The sequence below is a fragment of the Dysidea avara genome, chromosome 2, assembly GCF_963678975.1.
Source record: "Dysidea avara chromosome 2, odDysAvar1.4, whole genome shotgun sequence".
Taxonomy (NCBI): Eukaryota; Metazoa; Porifera; class Demospongiae; order Dictyoceratida; family Dysideidae; genus Dysidea; species Dysidea avara.
Genome location: NC_089273.1, coordinates 49,576,859 through 49,595,511, shown reverse-complemented (window position 1 = coordinate 49,595,511; position 18,653 = coordinate 49,576,859). Strand labels below are relative to the sequence as shown.

At 37.8% G+C, this 18,653-nt stretch overlaps 2 long non-coding RNA genes across 2 annotated transcripts in view; one reads left to right on the top strand and one right to left on the bottom strand.

Annotated features, from left to right (window-relative positions):
• Positions 1 to 16,161, top strand: part of LOC136247571 (uncharacterized) — a 35,027-nt gene extending 18,866 nt beyond the window's left edge. Inside the window, exon 3 of the long non-coding RNA XR_010697647.1 lies at positions 15,963 to 16,161. This is a non-coding gene — a long non-coding RNA (uncharacterized lncRNA). The remainder of the gene's footprint in view (positions 1 to 15,962) is intronic.
• LOC136247575 (uncharacterized) lies at positions 3,956 to 7,561 on the bottom strand. The gene is made up of 3 exons (XR_010697652.1): positions 6,807 to 7,561; positions 5,427 to 5,498; positions 3,956 to 4,912 (listed from the first exon to the last, which is right to left on the bottom strand). It is a non-coding gene; the product is annotated as an uncharacterized lncRNA (long non-coding RNA).
• Positions 16,162 to 18,653: the final 2,492 nt, after the last annotated feature.

Sequence of the window (18,653 nt, the reverse complement as noted above, 5' to 3'; positions counted from 1 at the left end):
ATATACACTAGCTATTGTAATTGATACATGTAGACTCTTGGCAAACAGCTCTGTATTAGTCCAGTAATTTTATGGAAAAAAAGGGGTCGACCTTTAACTAATTGCAATGCAAGCTTTCTTAACAGTTTTTGGTACAGAAAAATGTGCTCTATAACATATCAAAAGTCTTAAGCAATCCCATTAGGGGAAAGTGACCTTTTGGTGACCTTTTTTGGCCATTTTTGGCAAAAATTGAGATTTCTGTCTATATTTCATTCATATATCAACCAAATTAGTCAAACTTGGTATCAAGTGAATGGTCTCACTGAAAGGAACAACGTGACATTTGTTTGAATTTAATAGCTCATTTCGTTCAAACGTTATAGCAATTTTTTCCGGTCAAAATTGGGCCTGCCCACTTACATAATTAGTTTTACAGTTTTCAATGTAGTGGTGCTCTTTTGTTGACTGAAGCACACTTTATGTTGTGAAAAAGGACATATTTCCTGAAAAAGGAGTTTGTGGCACTTTCAGACTTAAAAGTTGCCATGGAAACCAGAATGTACCATCAGTTGTTTGGAGCAGAGCAGTCATTCTACAGAAGACTGCACAGATCCACTAATTGTATCGCAAACTGTATACTGTTATTGCTATGTGAACGTAGCTAGTGTAATGGTAAGTACAAATAAAGTTATATTCATATTCATGTCAACAAATGGCATCCAGCTGTCAGCAAAAAGTTCAACTCTAAAGGTCTTAGCTTTAATAATTATTGCTCAACTAACTGCAGAACAATATGTCTGGTAACTTTTCTAGTAGTATACAGTTAGATTATTATCATGATTATAGCTGGGTAATAATGTTCCAATAATTGTTGCCATGATAACTAATGTTGTTGCTTACTTGATATTATAAAGAAGAGAAACAGTGTCTTTCTTTGTTGCTGTACAGAATATCAAAGAATAACACAGTAGGTGTCTAATAAATGCTGTGTTTTTCTGCTAAACTTTTATATTCGTGTTACTATGATTTGTGATGCACTAATAAAAAATTTAGACATACTCATAGACATTTATAATTTAGGCTGCTTAAATACCTTTTAATTCACTTGGAACAGTCATAGGGAAATCAAATTAATACTATAGCTACACACATGACAATCCTTGTACCTTTCTTGCTTTATTGTTTGGCAAGGTTTGTGAGACAATTGAAGTGGCTAAAGTGTCATCCTCTGATCTCAATGGATAAGAAATAGAGGTGCCAGAAGAGTGTGTCATTTGCAATCGACCTATTGAAGCATTATCCAAAGTTACCCTAGGTGAAAAGGTATGTGCAAGTATCGTGAACAGTGGCTGTAGTATCGATCATGATACTAAAATGGCAGTATCGCTCAGCCCTATAAGAAACCTAGAGTGTGGAACATAGCACTGTTAAGCAGAAACTTGGTCTGAGATATGCAGAAACCTTCTGTTCCGTCATGCTATACTTGGATGTGATACTACTTTGCAACTGTATGGTACTGGAAAAGGTGCTTCACTTAAGAAATTCAGGTCAAGTGAACACTTTTGAGAGCAAGCAAAAGTCTTTTATGCATCATCAGCTATGCCAAAAGACATGATTACTACAAGTGAGCAAGCTTTGGTGACATTATACAATAGAAAACCAGGAGAAACATTGGACTATTTACATTATAATTGCTTCTGTGAGAAAGTAGCTACAAATACTAGGTTTCCTCATCACCTACTTTGGCAGCTGCCAAATCCCACAGCTTCTGTGTATACTTACAAGTACAGGAGTGGAAAGGACACAGCAGTGAATTTCAGCCACTGAATGGGGTGGAAAGAGTCTAACGGGACTTTAATGCCATTTAGCACCAGCTCCAGATGATCTACTCTAGGTGTTATTGCGTAGCACTACGAGGTGTACATGCAAGAGGTATACATAATGCAAAATTTTCTCCTGCATGTGGCAATTATAAGGGAACAGTTTGTACCAATGTTGTTGTTACTTTTATTCTCGAGGATGACGATAATTGAAGTACACTTTCTATATTTCCTTACAAATTATTTACCATGTTTATAATTATATTACATTATTGCAAATTCCAACAGTGATTTGGTTTCCATGACAACATACCAACACTAGAGGATTCATAGTTACCCCTTGCCATCAACCATGTTTCTTACTATGGCTAAATCATTTATTTTTCAATGCTATAACATAGAAAATAACAGCAGAGCAAAAGTTATTAAGTATTTGCATGGGCGGGGAAATTTTGAACAGAAAATGGATATAACTTCTGAACGAAATGAGCTATTAAGGGGGCACGCTACTAAATCCTATGGCTTCATAGGCAAAATCTTGGTTTTTATTGATCTGTGCTTGTTTTCCACCCCCTTTTGCATCAGATGTGTTTGTGGTAATTAAAAATCACCATCTCCAGTTAGAGATACTGACTTTAAAGCTCAGTTTAGTACTTTAGACCTAAAGAATGAGAATTGTACAAATTTTGGATCTAGTTTCACAGTTTTAGTTCTACGCTTCTTAAACTTTGTCATCTGCTTCCTAAGTATATGTGTAACAAAAGTATGGAAGTAGTTTTTTGAAATATTTTATCAAATGAGCTATTGAACTCACAAAACTTTCTATGAAAAACAGTAATCTCCTCTTTTGAAGCCATAGTAGTCATTCCAAAATATCTGTTTTCATACTTTTAAAGATACTGTTATTACACTCCACTACAAGAATTTTTGGGGAGTTTCACAATTAGCTGTAGGAGGAGAATCAATTTTAGTGCTAAAATTACAGTGTTTTGTAACACGCCATAATTTATACATACTTCAGAGGATTTCACTCAGATTTGCACTAAACAGAAGTTCAATGTCTCAACTACAACATGTGTTATTCATCAGGTGGGGAACAGTGTCTGTGTTGGTTTTACAGCTTCACATAAAACACACAATTTTATTTACGGAAGCCATAGGACATAGTTGCTTGCCCCCTTAAATTCAAACCAATGTCACATTGTTCTTTTCAGTGAGACCATTCACTTGATACCAAATTTGACTAATTTGGTTGATATATGAATGAAATATAGACAGAAATCTCAATTTTTACCAAAAAATGGCTTTAAAAGGTCACCAAAAGGTCACTTTCCCCTAATGGGATTCCTTATGACTTTTGATATGTTATAGAGCACATTTTTCTGTACCAGAAACTGTTAAGAAAGCTTGTGTTGCAATTAGTTAAAGGTTAAACCATAAAATGACTGGACTATATTGCAGTGGGGTTTGAAGCCCCATAAAATATTAAAAAGTTGTAGTAGGTCATTCATTAGCTTTGATACGTTGAGTTAGCAGCATAAACATCAGTTCTGTGCACAATACCTTATAGCAGTTACGTAGCTTAGAAAGTAGTTCAAAGTGCTAACAACCACTGACAATGCTTGGTTGGGTGTGGACTCAATTAACTACCCAGACAGCAAGACACCCACAAATTTTTAAATTCATACTCCCACTAAGATTTGTTCACATTACTCTGTATTATTTTTATTGTAGTATCTTGTAAATTACAGTTTAAAATTTCTCCCTTGGCACGTCTCTGATCCATTTGTAAAGGGGGTTTCAAGAAGACAACTTGACATGTAGATCAAGACTCACGGTAGTGAGTCGCGCGGCCAGTAAAGCAGAAATGCGCGCCGCAGACAATAAATGACGCGACCACTACGTGAGGATTTTACAAGAACGAACGTTGTCAAATTCGGCCTTCCTGTAATCCACCCGTCACTTACGCTATCCCTCTGAAACTCTGGAGTTGAACTCATCGTGTCACTAGTAACTACCACACAAGCAGTGAAGCAAATCCATGCCGATTGTTTCGTGATCGAGGTTGCCGACATCAAAGGGGAAGTTTCATTTTTTATTTTTTTATTTTTTTTATCGCGTGCGGTTAGACGCAACCGCAGGTGTATGCCTTGCATTCCTTTGTGCATTCCAAACATTGATCGCCCTGTTATCGCTTCAGTATTCACTCAATCACCTCAAGATTCACATCATCGATTTCACCATACATGATTACCCTACAGTCGTGATTTCAGCACCAAACGAAGTTTCAGTCGTCCTCAGTCGACCTAGAGGCCAAATACAAATCCCAGATTGTTGTTTTCCGCAATACTCGCTTGGCATGTAGGGCAATGTGTCTTTAAACTGTTCTGAAAGTTTCGTTCAGATTGAAACATTTGTTTTCGAGAATGGCTAGTTTGAAATTTGAATTTAGTCGCCCCCACGTCATTTGCTCTCTAAGAATTTAACTCGGAATTTAAAGAATGACGCAGAGCACAACTGCGGTCACTGGGTATTGATGAACTGGCGCTCTATGTAGTTAATCAGTACATATATATAGCCACCAAGAAGTGTGCTGCCATAGATTATAGTCCATAGATATAATCTATGGTGCTGCATACCATCCTTCGTTTTGAAATTAGTCGCCCCCACATAATTTGTCCTCTAAGGGCGCGGCTTAAAGAATGACACAAGAGTACAACTGCGGTTACCAGTTGTTAACACAAGCTGTGAGTAATTAGCACATGTAGCTAGCTTAAAAGGAAGTGTGCAAAATCGCCTAATACAATTGTCACCATGCATTATTGCATTTTATAGAACCCCCACACAAAATTACACATGCAATTACAACATACAGAGGAGACACATGAATACCAAACACTTTTCACAACAATAATGTAAGAATTGTACAATAATGACTGTAATATAACTGCTATGCAAATGTTTTCCAGTGGCCCGCCATGGTAGCAAGTCTCACATGACGGCATGTATATTCATCCAAACACAATGGGAGTAACGAGTAAGTATGATGATAACAAGTTGGTATGACTCCATTTGTAGAATCCAGATGAGTGGGTGTGGCTCCAGTATGTCTAAACAGTTAACAAACATTCCTGTTATAAATACGTGCTAGAGTTGCAATATAATAGTATAGTATTTAAATGCAATAATACATAGTCTCCATTGCATCACTATCAAACGACACTAAGTGGAGGATATTGTTGCATCTCTAGTATGTACACTCTATCAGTACAACCTATCTTAATGGCCACTAGTATAGAAAGACAACCACTCTTGAAAAGCCAATTCCAATTGAGAATTTATACACTGTTACCTGCTGAATGGGTGAAGGTGGCAATAAACAAGTTCCACCGTAATTTATACACGTGATCTGATCCTGTATATTCTGTCAGTGGATGAGATCCACTTGGCCAGGACAAAATGTGACTCAAGTGCCCTGGATGATCCATACTCAACCAACTTATGACCCAGTGGCACAATGGAACTGACTATTTATAGAGAATACAATTATATTTATTTCTAAGATGTGTGGATGTATGGACACATTACAACACATTACATGTACATACAAGACATGCTACGTACTGTTTTAGCATTTCAAGTCACCAAATTATACACGTACCAGTCAACAATGCTTCATAGTGCCCATCAGTAAACCTGAAGAAAAGTTACGAAAAATAAAAATTCACATAAGTGCAATGAAACCTCATTAATATGGCAGGCTGTGGGACCAACAAATTTGGCCTGAATAACAAGGTGGCCTTATTAATGAGGTCATAAGTAATGCTTAGCTATACTTGGGACCTACTAGAGGTGGCCAATATAATGAGGTGGTCTTATTAAAGAGGTGGCCACTAAGTGAGGTTTCACTGTACATATAGTTCACAATATTGTGAACAATATTAATGGTTAACAATATACACTGAAACTTGCAGGTCACTTCTTGTGGAAGATTGCTCTCTACACAAAATGACACATTCAGAGATTGTATTTAGATGGATGATATAGTAACGCATTGTGACTTCAATACTCGTGATGTGTCACTGCTAGGCAGCAACCATATACACGGCACTGCCACATCGCACTTGCTCGCACACACAATTTTGCTAAAGATTTTACAAATTGATAATTAAGGCGTGTGGCAACTAGCTGTTTCGCTCGCAAGACTGTGTGGCAGCTGTTTCCCTTCTGTACAAGTGGCTACCAAGACAGGTCCAATGTGGATGAAAGCCAGGCATTAGATATTTGGTATTTCATGTGTTGAAGACATTCCAGGGCTTCTGGTAGTCTCAAATCTCACCACAGTTTAACTCAGGCAGTGTTGTGGTCACCACTAAACTACTGGAATGCTGTGTTATGTTCATCTTATGCTTGGCTACTATATTGTAGAACTGAAATGGATACTCTGAAAAATATATCCTATGGATAATGACTTCATCACTTTCTTCATCAGGAGCTTATAAGGACCAATAGTGAACCTTTTTAGACTTGGGGCTGACAGTCAACTGCCTATGTCTGAAGCAGTGCTTTTGGTGCTCTAACAGATTGCTGTCCCCTTGCTGCCAGTACTCACTGTCTCATACGCTGTCATACACTAAATCCATCTCTATAGCCAGTTAGAACAGCATGCTTCTTACCATTTTTTAAGGCCACATAATGCAGCCACCTCTTTAAAAGGCAAGGTTAGAAAATTTTGTCCCTACGGCCTGAATAATGACCAGTTTTCACTGTACTATTAGTGATTACTGAGTGATCATGGGGGATTATTTGATTAAGATACTAAGATATACAAACGCTACAACCTCTAAATATAGCAGTAAATTTTTTAACCTGATCCAATGTCTCGTAATAATCGTGACTTCGTGAGAGACTCGACTGTGACAAATACATGTTTATCATGATATGTGCTAATCGCCTTTTTACAATTAAGTTTTACAACACAAATACATGTATAGTTAAACTCACCAATTGCGACTAAATCCCTTCAACACGAAAAGACAAGTAATGAGACAACCTTGGAGACAACAACAGCCACACAAGCCTATTCTGGTGCGTTTATTTAGTAGTAATATAAATTTTAAAGGCGTTTATTTACAACAGGACATAATTACGCGCCCCTCTATTGTCTCTGTACATACTTGCCTTTTCTTTACTATTCTCATTTCATTTCACTAGATCTCTTGGCAGGGGCGTAGCTTCTTCACTTGAATTAGTCAATGCTTGAAGCAGATCGAGATACTCTAATAGAACAGTCACATTTCTACAAGTGCCATATTTTTATATTGTAAAGTCTGTCAGTAGCTAGTAATTTAAACTATACAATCCGATGGCTAAGCAGAAGTTGTAACTATGCTAAATATTGATTGTTGTGTTACAGCTGTTTTGTGACTGCTCTAATAGAGTATCTTGATCGTTTCAATGCAGTACAAGATGAAAGGCAAAGTGTTGTTAAGGGTTTACTAGTTAAAATGGGTGTTAGTTGACTGCAGTTGCATGCCACTAACAGGGCCGTCCAGAGAAATTAGAGGGCCCAGGGAAAAGAGTTAAAGAGGGGCCCAGGGGCAAGGAAGGGTCTAGATCCTGACTGCTCTATTAGAGTATATCGATCTTTCTTTAAACAGGTATTCAAGTGGCCCCTTTCGGGCTGTGGTAGGGGGAAAAATACCCCAGTTACCCCCAATGTGGGCGGCCCTGGCCACTAAAATTACAGTTATATTTTAATATTCTGTCACTGTAATCTGGGGTTTCTGTCAAAACCATGGAAACTCACTTACTGTTGTCAACAGTGCATTGCTTATTCTAACAAAAAGTATTAAAATCCCATCCAAAAACAGCTTATAGCTGTAAAAAAAGTGCGCGTCCAAGTAAAGCAGAGTTAACTGCGACAAAAAGTAATGATATCATAATGCGGCCATGTGCGAGGTGTGCAAGTTGTAAAATTAATATTAGCTAATCAGATAATACAATGTTATTGTTAAAGTGTTAATGAGGACTATGTGATGCTGCTAGTTTTTAAGTGTGTGAGCATCTTCATAAATGTCACATAAATTTAATTCTCAATAAAGCAATGTGTATAGATTCTCTGATAGTAATAAATAGTTTGAGTTTGGCCGCCTTTCCTGTATACAGCAATGCTACGAACAAAGGAAAGGTGGCCAAACTCAAACTATTTATTACTATCAAAGAATCTATACACATTGCTTTATTGAGAATTAAATTTATGTGGCATTTATGAAGATGCTCACACACTTAAAAACTAGCAGCATCACATAGTTCTCATTAACACTTTAACAATAACATTGTATTATCTGATTAGCTAATATTAATTTTACAACTTACACACCTCGCACATGGCCGCATTATGATATCATTACTTTTTGTCGCAGTTAACTCTGCTTTACTTGGACGCGCACTTTTTTTACAGCTATAAGCTGTTTTTGGATGGGATAAATAATACACACTCACCACTGACATGCATGATCTGGGGCATGCCACCCAGGAAATTTTTGATATATATATGCTCAGAGACTGCATTTAACTGCGCCTTTTCAACACAGGAAAAGTGCATTGAAATAACCGGACAACATTTCTAACAGTAACACTCCCTTGCTTCCATAACATCTAGACCAGACATTTTTCATTTCACAGGCAACCAACGGAGCTGTTGATCCTCAGGAGTGGGACAAAAATCACATGGAGTGGCCGTAAAACTGACAGTAACACTCGGCTTTACTGGTCAACGGTATTCCATGACTAGCAACATTCTCAAAAGAATCCAGGATACTTCAGTCTCCGCTTTGACCACCAGTAATACACTTTTAATGCTTTAAAGTGACTGTTCAATTTAGTGCACAAACGAAATATCCAAAATAGAACATTGGAATGTATTTTCAGTGAAATCTCCATTCAGTTTAGATTTGTCCTCCAATTGACCTGAAGAAGTACCGTGGCATTCAGTTTCTATATCCAAAAAGTAGATACTGTAAATAACACCTTACATTGTCCATTAGCTACTGTACGTATATCAAATTCCACTTTGAGGTTGTCATCGCGACATCGCCTTACATTGTACATTGACCATTGTCATTCAACATGGACAACTAACCCAAGGTTGTCACAATGAACTTCATACAGTTGGCTAATGTTAATTAAATAGAAACATGAAATAATCGCCATCACCTTCCATTGTTCATCAACTGTCATTGTTCATTCTCGAGGACCAACTCATGCCGGTTTGAACTTTAAACAGTTGGCTGATACTACATTACACAAATAAATTAACCACATTAAATAATCACTCTTGTCACCTTCCATTGTTCATCGACTGTCATCATTCAACCTTGAGAACCAACTTGGGGTTGCCACAATTACTGTAACTTCACACACACACATACGCACACACACACACACACACACACACTCACACACACACACACACACATCTGTAGTCAGCTATGTAATGTAAATAGAGCAAAAATAAAATCAGTGGCTTAGGAAGCAACGGGTACCCCACAAATTTTACCTACGTGTGCTGTAGAGTAATTAAAATAGGTACACAAGGCTTACCCAGTAATGATGATGACGATTCTGATGTTGCAGCTTGCCATAGGATAGTTGTTTACTCAGCTGGTTGATTCATAAGTATAGAAAGTGATAAATTCACAATCCAATGCGATGTAACATGTCTCCCACATGCAGAGATGAAATTAATAGTGTTTGTGTTTGGACTCCCATTCCTGCAGTTATAACGTTTATGGAAGTAACAAAGGAGAAGGTGGTCACACAGTAATGAAGGAGAAGGTAATCACACAGCAAACACCACATATAGTAGCAGAAGATCTAAAATTATGGATAAATGTGACTGGATTTGCAAAAACCGGTCTTATCACCCAAGACAGGAAGTATGATTTTTTCACACAAACCAAAGTTTTATGAATGCACTATCAAATTTCACTGTCACAGTCGACCAGGGTAAAGTGGTCTGCTTTTGCTAGCTACTTTTTTCAAGCACCGTACAAGTGGCCTGGGGCCTTGATGGAGCCCTGGCCAACCAGGAAATGGCTGTGTGTGGCTGTACAGCTCCGTGGTATTGGATAATGACCTGTGCTGTAAATTTCCCTTCATTTTAGCCACTTTTGAGCCCTGAATGGCCCATAACTTGGCCTAATTCATCCCAACACATTAAATAGCACAAAAATAAAATAACATTAAATAATAAAATCTGTCACTTTCTATTGTTCATCAACTGTCATTTTTCAACCTGGAAGACCAACTCAGGGTTGCCACAATGAACAAGACAGTTGGCTAACACACAAAAAAATGTATACTAAATAATCATTCTTGTCACCTTCCACCATTCATTGACTATCGTCATTCAACTTGAAAACTAACTCAGGGTTCCACGATGAACTCACACACAGCTGTAATCAACTAATATCAAATAACTCCATAATCATTGACTAGTCTTGCTCAACTTGGGAGAACTAACTTGGAGTTGCCACAATGCAGTCGGCTAGAATTAAATCATAAACAAAATAGCAATCACTCTGCTACTGTAAATTTTTCATCGACTATCGCTCAATCTGTAGAACCTCCCCAGGGCTGCCATGATGAATTTCAAACAGTCAGATAATCACATTGCACAAATAAATGACAATATTAAATAATCACTGTTGTCACCTTTCATTGCTCATCAACCGTCATTGTTCAACCTTGAGAACCAACTTAGGATCACCACTTCAAACAGTCAGCTAATATTTTTTTAAATCACTAAAACAGCAACATAAAATAATCACTCTGTCACCTTCCATTGACCATCGATTATCATTATTTGATCTGGAGAACTACGGGTTACCATGATGAGCTTCAAATAGTCCACTGTGTTACCTTCCATTGGTCATCGGCTGTCACTGTTCCACCTGGAGAGCTAACTTGGGTTGCCACCATAAACTGTAAACCGATGGCTATATTATCTCTCCATAACATATCAATGAATTAAGAGCATTTACGTTTCTGCTACTTATCATTGTTTGTTGGCTGTCCTTGTTTCACTTGTTGAACCAAGGTGGGGCTGTCATGATGAACACTCTTCATCACAAAACTTTCATCAGTTCAACCACCTTTAGTACCTCTTCAAAGTTACTCTCATCTCCAGTGTGTGGGTCAGTCAAGATATGCATGTGGGACATGTTCCCAGCTTGTTCCATTGTTCATTGATTGTTGTTATTCAACTAACATGGGGTCGCTGCAATGAACTTTAAGTTGTTGGCTAATATTAATAACACAAGAATAAATTAACAGCATTCACATTAATATTCACTCTGTCACCTTCCACTGTTCATCGGCTGTCGTCGTTCAACCTGGAAAATTAACTCTGGTTTGTCAAGTTGACTTTCTATCAATAGCACACAATGTCATAAGAACAATTAATGATCACACTTACCTGCCATTGTTCTTTGGCTGTCGATGAGAACTACATAGCATGAGACTGTCACAATGAACTTTATAAGCAGTCAGCTAATATCAATAATACAGCAATGAAATATCATTGTCACCTTCCATAATCATTAAAACTGGTCAATTAACTCAGATTTGTCTAATATGAATAACACAATATTGAAATAAGAGTATACTAACTTGGGTTTGTCACAATGAACTTTAGACTAATACTAATAACTAAGCAAGACAAGATCAATAAAATTATGACTGGGCCCGCAAAACAGCATGTGAACACACAAAATTTGCCTACTTTTAGGGACGAGTCTATTTTGCTTTGTTTTTCACCTATTTTTCTTTCTAGCAATTCTTATATTTTCACCTAGTATGCTCTATATTTTGCTCAAGAATTACAAATTTTGCTCAGCATTAATCTTTGTTAATTGACCATTTCTAAGTGCAACGCTACAATTTCACCGAAAAGTGGCTGTTATATTAGAGTATCTCAATCTACACTTACTCTTAGCATGCATAGCTAATATTGCTTAACATGTGTGGTTGTTCTATTAGGGTATCTTGAGTGCCACTTATTCTTCCCAAACAATTAGCTATGTATTGTTGATATTTTATCGGTCTGACTGTTTTATTAGAGTATCTCGATCTTTTGTGCAATTTTTGTGCACATTTCACAAAAATTGTACCTATTATGCTAGCATTTTGCTCATTGCTTTTACCCACTCATTATGCCAAAAGTTTTGCCAGTGAAATCAATGCGTCCCTACCTACGTTTTTAATCCATTAGCTACTCATAACTTTTTATTCCATTAAGCTATGACCATACTAGTTTTCAGCCCCACTTAAATGTTTAATTGGCTAACAAGTTACTGAATGCAATTTTTTATTTCAATGCTGAAAAATGACTTGATATGTGACAGAGTATAGTCTGCCTACATTACCTGTTTTTGCTGTACTGGTCAAATCTTGCAAACCAACATCACCGAAAGCCTCACCAATGATTTAGACAATGGACACTGTAGAGTTTTCTTTAATAGCCATGAAGTCCAACACAAGGCTGCCTTTGTGCACAATCCTTTTGTATTCCTGTCTGAGAGGTCACTAACTCAGTTTCCTATTTCAGTGAGGTTCCTTCCCCATGATACCTCAAGGTACATGTGACACATTAGCCCAAACCAGCATTGAAACCGGGTCACTACTGCTGAGCCAGATGACCCACTGACCCGAAGGGTCAGACCCGGATTAATTAAAGCTGAGGCGTGCGATAAGAGCTATGTTTTGGGTAGTCTCGAGCGAGCGAGACTACGTTTTGAGTGTTCAATTCGTGTTGAGTAGCTAAACGAGTAGTTATGTGATAACTAAGCCGATAAGTTTATAATTTAAAATCAGTCAGTGGGTTTTGGTTCCATGTAGCTACTGCGAGTTTACAGACAGCAACTGGGTGTGGCTTCGTGCATACCTAGTATTACAATTTCCCGATATATTGAAGTGGGTGTGGCTCACAAAAGTGCTTATCCTGCTGCAAGATTTGACTATATACAACTCTTACAATAATCGATTAGTGGGCGTGGCTCCATGTAAGCTTGCAGACAGCCAACGAACACAGTTTCGTGCTACAGACATAGATAGTATAGACACAACTATCTATGCTACAGACTGCACTTACTAATAAATGGGCGTGGCTGAACGTATGTTTGTAATGCAATAAGTGGGCATGGCTCACGAAAAAGTTATGCAATAGCGTTTATACATAAGTTTCCACATCGTCAAACGAACAATTTCGTTTCTCACGTGATCCAATCCAGGTCAGACCTGAATAATTTGTAAACCAGGTCGGACCCGGATGGCCCGACCCAGTTTCAACGCTGACCCAAACTGTATACACCCTCCATTTCCATATAAGTAGAACATTGATACTACACCAATCACTCTATTAATCAATGGTCCACGGCAGCCGACAATCCAACCACACTGTGAGTCACTCTGTCACACAATGTAGCTATTTTTAACATGAGGCACAAATGTCACGTGATGATGTATTGATTGCAATGAAAGGTGTGCTTCTTCTGGAGATATAGTCTAGTTTACACATTTATCAGAAAGTTATAAGACAATACCAATGGGTCTGTTTTGTTCTATATGATACAGTGGCGTAACTAGAACCAAACTGACACCAGGGCCTAGTGCAATCAGTGGCGTAGCTAACCAGAAGGTGATGGGGTGACACACCCCCACAGAACACTTAATGTCATGATTGTACAAAAAGGCTAATGACCCAATGATGGGCTAGCCAACATACGGTGTAGTATTAGGTAACTTATCATTCCAAGCTTTATTACAAATTACTATCTATGTAAGTATAACCACAGATTGAGCCTCATCTAACTCTCACGTGTCTCAACTGCACTCTAACATATTCGTCCATGATCAAGTAGAACCATTATAGCTATTTACGTTAGACACTCCTAGCCACACTGATTTCGTCCACTGAATTTAATGAACTACCACTCCAGACTCCAGTTTGACTCCGAGTCGTTATCTCTATTTCTGAATAATCCCCTCTACTTTAATATATAGCAGACCGACTCTCTCAACAATTCGTTGCCTCGTAGTGCAGTTTATCAGTGTTATCTCAAGTCTCAATTGCAGAAGGTCAACCGCCTTTGTTTAAATGCACTATCACGTGAGTAAGCTAGTCTAAAATAGAACAATAATTAGTGTGAGTAACTAATATTTTCATTACTTGTTATCTCAAGCATGGACAATCCTTTTGGTAACTGTTGCATCACACGTTTGCTAAATGGAGTGAGTGGAAGTGTTGAAGAGAATTTAGCACTGAAGAAGCTGGCCATTTAGCATGACTATTACCATGCCAGGACACATGTTCAACATTGTTTACATGGTCTAAACGCCACAGCTTAATGTATGCACGTGAAATTTAATTTAAGGGGTGTGGTAGTTTGTGCCTCGATCAAATTGATCAATGGTCCACTATTGCTCACTAAGAGATACTCTAGAGTATAGACCTAAGACAGTAAGTCTTCTTCGCTGTTTTGTTCGAATTTTTAATACATCACCCACGGTCCGTGACGGTTGGCCAAGCCTTTCTTGGCGTTGCGGTATACAAAATGTCTGTTTTCAATCTGATAATTTGCTGACACCCGGGCCTAGGCCAGGGTTTAGTTATGCCACTGCTGTGATAGGAGTGTCTACGACATCAGTAAGCCTTGTCAGTGAAACACCTTGATCACAACAGAGGATGCTCCATCACTTCGCCCATGTGGTGTGGTTTGTTTATTTCAAAGGATGAAAGGTAGGCATGCATTTTTGTATACCTTAAACAGGTTGTATGCAGTGAAATCAGTGTTTAACTAGCTAGAATCCTAGACTGACTAACCACTCTTGTACGTGGTAAGGTTGGCATAATGCAACCTTGATCAATTGAATGCCTTGTATGTAGGTTGGCATTGACCAACTAACCACTCTTGTATGTGGTAGGGTTGGCATGGTGTAACCTTTACAGCTGACTGCTCTTGTGTGTGGTAGGGTTGGTATAGTGTAACCTTGACTAACTGACATTCTTGTACATCGTAGAGTTTGGCATGGCGTAACTGGATCAGCTGACTGCTATTTTGTGTGGTATGGTTGGCATGGTGTAACCTCCATCAGTTGTGCATGGTAAAGTTGGCAATGTGCAAAGGGTATTATAGTAGGTCTTGTACTGGCGCATAACTGTATATCACTTTGTTAACGTGAGCGTGTAAATAATGCCACTTTTTATTATAATGGCTGTATTGTGATCATACCATAGAAGCCAATATAATTATGTGGCACATAATGTGTAAAACTACATGCAAATTGAAGGAGGAAGTGATAAAGATTGAGAAGAGAAACCGCGACCGCTGATTCTTAACGAGAAAGTGAACTTGTGAAGGCCACTTCATAATAGATCTTTTCCACCTATCAATTGCTAAAACACGAAGTGGCTCAGTTTCAGCTGTGCTCCACCCGTTCACCTGTTTTACAGCATTGCAAACAAAGAACAGTATAAGAAGTGCCTCTATAATTAACCCAGTCACATTACTGAAATAAAGTACTGAAGCCACGCCATGCATTATTGCTAATCAACACCTGTTCAGTAGTGGAGAAACAAATGAAGCACAAAGACAGGTACATTATTTTACAATTGTAGTTGCTGTAATTGGTGAAATAGCATGTATTGGGTTGAAGTGCTGCCAAGTAGCTATAGTGAAGAAATCAAACCTGTAGCCTTGAGATATGCTTGGCTGAAGGTATCAGTTAGTCAGTAGATTATTTTGTTAAATAACAAAAGAAATTAAAAAAACTTTTAAGAAGAGTTTGGGTTTTCTCTGAAGACATTTTTGAGCTTGGTTATGTATGTAATTTTCATGGATTGACAAATTTCAGGATTTTAATGGTTTTATTTAATGAATCACTCATCTTTCACTCAAGTTATCTATTATATATGTAGCATAGAGCTACTCTTGATGATAGTTAATTTTTGAAGATGACAATTTCGTAGACATGCAGCTAGTTAAGCAATTGCAAAAATTACATCCCTCGAAAATTTGTGTGTGTAGAGTACAGTACTTGTGTATTATACCTGCAGCATGTAATCAATTATATCACTTTCACTACTTTTATGTCTAGTGAGCTGATTAGAAGAGAAAGCACTGAACAATGCTATTTAAAAAACAAATAATATTTAGGATTTTGGTTTTATAGGCATTTTTTCTTGCTAGATTGCATACACCTATAGATTGTTTATTTGAAACATGCAATGTGGAACTGACATATGCTATGGTATAGTATCAAAGGGTTAAACCAAATGTGATATCTGCAGATACGATATGTGTTGAACATATATAGTGTAGCCATAATTACAGATGTAATACGAAATTTCTAGAGCTTATGGAATGGCTAGAGGTTATCAGAAAAGGATACTGATGGATTCTGTATATGTACCATTAGTTAACACATTAGCTGGGGTTGATGGATTATCTATAACTAGTAACAATTACAGTCAACACATATGGTCATATGGTGTTGGCAGCAATGAGAGAACAACTGAAAGTAGCTGTCCTTGTGCTTCTGGGCTAGAGATAATACCTTTCATCAGTTCAAACTATTACTGTGAGTCTGGTAGTGATAAACTGCCTGATTCTTCTCATTATTACCTGTCTGACCCTTTGTGGGATGGTTTAGACTGTCCTACTGGTATCACGTGTTGTGATGACCCCAACCTACCATGGTTCTATAGGGAGTTGGATATGGCTACTATGGATGGTGTGGAAGTAAGGATTTGTGCTTCAGGACAATTCGATACTGATGCAGACCAACTGGAACTTTATATACAGAATGACAGTGTGTTGTGGTTTCAGTCCTAGATCACCAAGATTTAGACTTTAATAATAAGGAAAAATTAAGAATTTTAAGTTTGATTAGGGATCATAGAAAAAAGTTGGGAAACAAAGTATCTACACCTGCAGATACATCCTTGTACACTCAGTACACTCATGTGCACCTCAGTACACTCATGTACACCCATGCATGTACATGAGTGTCCACCCCTGCCAATCTCATGAGCATACATACTTTGCTTTTTTCATTGTAAAATGATTTTCGTATGCAAAGCTTGTATGAAAATTTCTTACATGAAATTTTTTACTTAAGATTGAACTATTCTAATAGAGCAGTCATTCGCATACATAAGTGTGCATGGGTGTATATTGGTGTACATACATCAAGGGTACAGTGTACATGGGTGTACACATGAGTACAAGGGTGTATATGAGTGTATATACAAGGGTGTATATACATGAGCGTACAAGGGTGCACATGTGTTTAGACCACAGTAACGTAAAATACTCGAATTTCATTGGCTACTTACAGTTATCCTGTAGATCCCTTGTTTACATCACAATAGATCCCTGTCTCTGAAGCAATACAGAAGATGGCACTTACTCATCTGTAACTTTGGCAACACATGAGTATTTAACTGGATAGCAAGTGCTGTTACAAGTTACAGTGAGGTACATGTACAAGGTGTATACATGGGGTGTACACATGCATACATGAGTAAAAGGGTGTACACATTCAAGTGACTGTACAAGGGTGTATATGGATGTAGGTGTATCATACACAAAATAATGTATGCATGAGTGTACATAGATGTACAGTGAAGTGTAGGTGGGTGTGCATTAGGTGTGAGCTACATGTCTCATTATCACAAGCAACTTTTATTTGCGATTGCTTAGTCTCTGAGGAACTTTAACCTCAACAATCAGCAAAGCTGTTCTTCCCTGTTGGAGTAACAAACAACATGTAAAACACACACAGTTACAAAGGACAGTTGGTAAGCAGGGCAACACAAAACAGCTACAGAAATAAATAATGGTAACAAAATCAAAAGCAAAATTAAGTTTATGGAGTGGATATAATACAGAACAAAAATTGGTGTTTTAGCATCATCATTGTATGTGCTAATTTTCTTATTGGAATGCTACTCAATGCTACATTTTCCATGCCTCAAGCAGCTGTGAAGGTGCAACAATGAAATGTGGTCTAGACATCGAAATGCATGCAGTGTTCCACTGAATTTAGAAACCCTCAGGCCCTGTACAGTAGTTGCACCTTTGCTTTGCTCGGGCACCACAACACAGGACTTTCATGTCACTAAATTCTGTAGAACCCTGTATTTTGATGTCTAACTACTATTGTTTTATGACACAGGAACAGGGGTAGATCCAGAATTTGGAAGGGTAGTAGGTACTGTATATGGAGCAAGGGGTCTGGGGGGCACAGCCCCCAGAAGCTGAAACTATTACATATATAAAAATTTTCATGTAGAGTGGTTATAATAAGTATGCACAGATGTCTGCTTTCTAAGTGGACTACATTGATCAAGAGTTGTTTAAGGAAAAGTGACAGATATGAGCAGTTCAGTTAGATATTAGCAACTAGCCTAGGAATGGAAAATACAAGGCCATGTACATTTCATCTGCAAAATATTCTTAGCAGGTGTAGTGTGTCCATGCATGGGATAGTGCTGCAGGTGCTTGTTTTCATACTCAGCATGATTATCAATATATAGTTCATATTATAGGATTGCGTGGTGACTGTTCTATTAAAGTATTTGACTGACTGCTCTACTGGAGTATCAATCTAATATGTGATCCAGTCTGGGAAAACCGGTCTTATTGCCTATTTAACTAAAAGTATTGAGAAACACCAGTTTTAAGTATTTATAGTGTGTTGTAGCTCGCCAATGTTTGAAGCTATGTGTCATAACATTTGACTACTATTCAAACTTTCATGACGTTATGTGCCAATAATCATGCT